Below are 5085 nucleotides of genomic sequence, written 5' to 3' on the forward strand. Positions count from 1 at the left end.
GACTCGGAGTGTGGGTGTTTGGACCTCACCCCCGGGTTCGCGGCGGGAGCCCAGCGCGGTGGGTGTTGGATACGGGCTGGGTGGCTTCGAGAAGAGGTGGAGTGGGTCCTTCTCCGGAAAGGACCCGGGGACCCTGCCTTCTTTGGGACCTGCGACAGGCGCCCGGGCAGAAAGCCTCTGCGCCCGGCTCCAGAGGCGGTTGCACTGGCCCTGGAGAGAGGCAAAGCCGCTGGTTGCTACGGTGACTGGCTGGGGGAAGCGACGCGGTCCCCCATTACAAGCACTCCTGGAAGCTGGGGGGCCCGGGGCGCGGTGCTCCTTCGCTAGGTCCTTTTCGTGGGGGGAAGAAAAAGAGGGACTTCTTCGGAGAACAAAGGTGTAGTAGGGGCGAAAGAGACTTTCGGCTTTTGTCTCTTTCTCGGATTCGCTTGAGTGGCGCCCTGCAGCCGGAGCTGGGGACGGGGAGTTGCATTGTTTTGGAGGCACAGGGACTACCTGGTGGGCACACTCGCCCCCTTGGCACCTGAGGGAGGCACAAAGCCTCAGGGCTGCCTTCATTGCCCATCGCCTTTCTGGCGCGCCCCCGCCCCAGATTCCCAGCCGTGCAAAATCGAGTAGGTCAATACAGAGGCTCGGCTTAATTAGTACCTTGTCTGCCCCCAATGGAAATGGAGATGATTTTCATTAAGTTCCCTGAGCACAGCCGTCATTTATCAAGAAAGAAAGAAATTAAAAAGCTACAGCCACTCATTTTTATGACCTTAGATCTGTGGTTTTTTGGAGTGCGAGAAAATACATTTAAATTGTGCTTATCTTCCGCCACCTGGAGGAATTATTTAGCTGCGAGAGGAGGGCGGCTGTCTTTGGCTAAATCAGGCTGAGTGAAACTTAGCTGCTCAGAAACTGGCCAGAGTAGTGAATGAACAGAAAGCCAGGGGTGAGCGGGCAGACCGGCGGTGTTCTCTGTCTTCCTCTCTAGGGCAGGAGCTCTTAGTCTCTCACAGGGCATGGCTCTCTTTAAGAATCTAATGACATCTTTGGACACAATTTCAAAGAAGGTTAAAATACTCATGTACATACTTATCATGCTCTCTTGGGAGTATTTATTAAGCACTGGAAGTCTATCCTGCATACACACAATCTAAGTGATTTTCACTCAAAATCAAGAGGAAGGGCAAGGAACCCTGGAATCATGGAATGAGACCCTGAACTAAAGCCACATATGTGGCTGAGAAGGGAGCATCCCTCTGGCCATCGGGGCCATTAAGCAGCCTCTGTAAAAAATCATTGCATTGCAGCCAGAATAAATGAAACATTATTCTTGATATTTTTGAAATGGTTTGTCATCTTTGGGTTACGAGTGCTCTAAAACACATTTACTTGTCTGCTTGAAGCTGTTTTAGTTTAAATTTAAGTGTGTGTGTGGTATGTACTCTATATGTAACATGAGCAGGTGTGGTGCATGTATATATAAATATATGAAGTTTGTGTTTGATGGACTTTTGGGAAACCAGGATATATATATATATATAAGAGGAAAATACATTTAATCAACAAAATTTCTTGTAGAGGCATACTGTTATGATTGGGTTGATCTTTGTGCTGTGATAATTTGCCTTGGAGTTGTTAATAATGTCAGATGATTTGTTTCTAAAATAGCTAAAGTGTTTGCTATGTGCGATTATTACTTGAAGTGATCCCTCCCAACCATTGATCTTGGAGTGTATGAATATACAAGCTCCAAAAGTTACTATGGAAAGCCATTGAAGTGATCCTTGAGTGAATACTCCTTCAGATACAAAGGGCGTCTACCAATTACTGGCATCTTGAGTAAAACCATGATCATGTTGCTGATGATACATATGGATTCAAATATACTTCTGCATACATGTATCTATACCCATCTATAATATACAGATAGTTACATGTGCCAAAACATTTGTGTAAGAAAAAAAGTACTGCTTTGGAACTACAATCTTTGAAAATAACACTTCTTTCTATTTAAATCTGTGGTAAGCAGAACATCTCAAAAGTGGGCTGGGTTTTGTTTTGTTTTGTTTTTGATCTTATTGTCAATGCAAAACTGGGCTAACGACAATGCATCTTCATAGAATTATAACATGTCTGAATAGAAGAAACTTTTAAATGTCACCTGCTTAAGCTCCTAGCCCTACACATTAGACCAGAGGGTTTTGGTAATTGTTTTCAAAGAGCACACAGCTAGATCAACAGTTGTAATCTGTGGGTCATGACCCCTGTGGGGGTTGAATGACCCTTTCATGGGGTCATTCAATTCAATTCATAACAGTAGCAAAATTACAATGATGAAGTAGCAATGAAAATAGTTTTATGGTTGGGGAGTCATCAGAGCATGAGGAACTGTATGAGAGGGTCGCGCATTAGGAAGGTTGAGAACCACTGGGCTAGTGGGTCTTGCTTTTCCCACCGACCTGGAGTGTGAATTGCATGGGCAGGTGTGGTGATTTGATTACTTCACCCCTAGTCTCTTCATGGAGGATGACCTTGCCTCTTCCCTAACCTTTCCATGTGTTTCTCCTTTCTTTAGCCAAGCTTTCTTCTTGATCCCTCCTTTGTTCTAAGTCGGCTCCACTTGGATGCTCTTCTCTGAATGACAAATTGCTTGTGAAGATTTCCAAAGAGCAAAGAGTGAGCATATCAAGAGAACAAAGACAGTTTTAAGTAAAAATTATTTAGTTGGACTAAGAATGCATATAGCTCACCCCTATGGGAATCAAAAAAGAAAAAGCCAGGCAATAAAAATGATGATTTTCCTCTGAAGGGTCCTGTGGTAAGAAAGCAGTCATGGGACATGAAATGAAAAGCTCACAATAGCAACACTTATCTGTAGGAAGTTGCTTGTTAAAAATCTAATAATTCATTGAATCCTCACTGACGCCCTGTAGAGGATGCATGTCAGGAGGCATGGTGATCCCTTTGACAGTATCTATTTCCAGCTCCCTCGAGAGCAGTGGTTCTCAACCTTCCTCATGCCATGACCCTTTAGTAGAGTTTCTCATATTGATTTCAATCAGGCACTTATACTCGATTTGCCCTTTGAAGCGTGAACTTTTTTTGCCAAGGAAATGTACCAAACAGTAACTTTCAAGCAGTGTAACATGATAACAAATTATTGCCCATTCGACTGTTTCATTTCTGGGCACTGACCACTCGTTCAAAGTGATTTTGACTATGAAAATAAGCTTGTATTTCTCTAAGAACCAAGGTAGTGCTTGCAAAAGTGTTCTCACCTGATGATGGACTCTAGAGTGCGGGAGGTACCTAGTGAGATGTAGATTTTCCCACCCCATTGCTGACCTCCAGAATTAGAGGCTAGGATTGGGTTTCGTAATCTCCCTCGATTAAGCCACTGGAGAGACTTTCATGAACATTAAATTCGAGAGGACTACCATATGTATGGCCATTCCAAAAGGTAAATTGAGATTGCTTCATCTAGCCAGAATTGCTTCTCTTTTCTATCTTTTATAAACAAACAAACAAACAAAAAAACCTTACTGCCATCAAGTTTCTTCCCATTCATAGCCACTGATAGGACAAGGGTAGACCTGTCTCTGTGGGTCTCCAAAACTGTGACTGTTACTGAAATAGAAAATCCCCTTTTTCCCTGGAAGAGAAACTTGTGGTTTTGAACTGCTGATCTTGTGGTAAGCAGCCAAAGGTGTGACCATTATGCCACAAGGGCTCCCCCCGTATCTTGTGTCTTATTGTTGTTATTGTTGTTGTTAGGTGCCATCGAGTTGGCTCTGGCCCATCGTGACCCTATGCTCAATAGAACAAATATATGGTGGTTCTGGGTCTCCTTTTGTTCAATACCTATTAAGCCAGGTGTCCTACCCAAAGTCCAATGACTGCCATTTCCATAGTCTTGGGGTGATCGTCCCTTGTACCCTCTCCCATCAGGGTATTTCAGACCTGAGTCCAAGGGTATACATTGTTTTGAGTTAGGGCCCAATTTGTTCAGTCAAGATTCTATGCTGAGTCATTCCGGTGTGGCCCTTGGGAACTTTCACGTTCCCTGTAAGGCCAGCATCTAAAGTCATCATAGTGCCTCGTCCAATGCGTGGGTCACTGAGGGTTGGGTAAAAGCATATGCAAAGTGTCTACCTGTGACCATAGAACTAGGTTTGTTCGCCCCTTAGGTTCCCTACGATTACTGTTCAGCATCTCTTCCTGATGTGAGGCTGTTTCTCCCCATTTATCAACCATACCCACCAACAGAAACATCAGTGTCTCCTCTGAAATATAGATGCTCGCATCCCCTGGTCTCAACCTGACTTTCCTGTAAGGTTCTCCTCTCATTCCTGTGGAGGGCCTGTTGATCTGACACAGCCTTGTCTCCGAGTTGTACAGTAGCAAGTGGATGGTCTGCTCCCTTCCCCACCTTTTTGAACGAGTGACCCCAGGTAATGTGGGGTCTCCTCCCTTGAGGTGGTTCTTAGGAACTTCACATAAGGGATGTGATGTGTGGTTATTGGCTGGTAAGCAAATGTTCTACCCCTTTGGGAATTGGTCCCTAAGATTTGACCAATTTGTGTTTCTCCTTATGGTAGTGCACTCATACAACACTTGTTCTTCTGTGATTGACTTACTTTGCTCAGCATTATTGTTTCCAGGTCATGTGGTATCTTGTGTCTTCATCACTCTTTTTAAGGAGATGCATAGTATTCCATTGTGTGTATGGACCACAGTTTCTTTATCCATTCTTCCACTGTTGGGCATTTGGACTGCTTCCAATTTCTCATCTTTAATCATAGTAAGTAGGCAAACTTGGCAATAAACTAGACCATTAATACTAAGGAGATTTAGATTCACATTATCTAGTATCTTGTAAGCATGTACCAACAAAATGTTGCTATCCTCAAATAGGTAAACTGTAGGCAAAACAATATCAGCTGGTTGATTTTATACCCTATACATGGTTATAATACTCGGGGTAAAATTGTGTTATAACCTATTTTGAATGGCCTTGTTTTTAATAATGTGTTTTTATCTGCTGATATGAAAGAATATGGGGTAGCATTGTCTGTCTTTACTCCTCCCACTTCC

The 5085-nt window shown here is 43.6% G+C and overlaps 1 pseudogene; it reads right to left on the reverse strand.

Annotated features, from left to right (window-relative positions):
* Positions 1-558, reverse strand: part of LOC101638904 — a 156639-nt pseudogene extending 156081 nt beyond the window's left edge.
* Between the last annotated feature and the right edge of the window lie 4527 nt (positions 559-5085).

The sequence above is a fragment of the Echinops telfairi genome, unplaced genomic scaffold (genome assembly GCF_000313985.2).
Source record: "Echinops telfairi isolate 266 unplaced genomic scaffold, ASM31398v2 ScPeMD7_7467;HRSCAF=8505_1, whole genome shotgun sequence".
Classification (NCBI taxonomy): domain Eukaryota; kingdom Metazoa; phylum Chordata; class Mammalia; order Afrosoricida; family Tenrecidae; genus Echinops; species Echinops telfairi.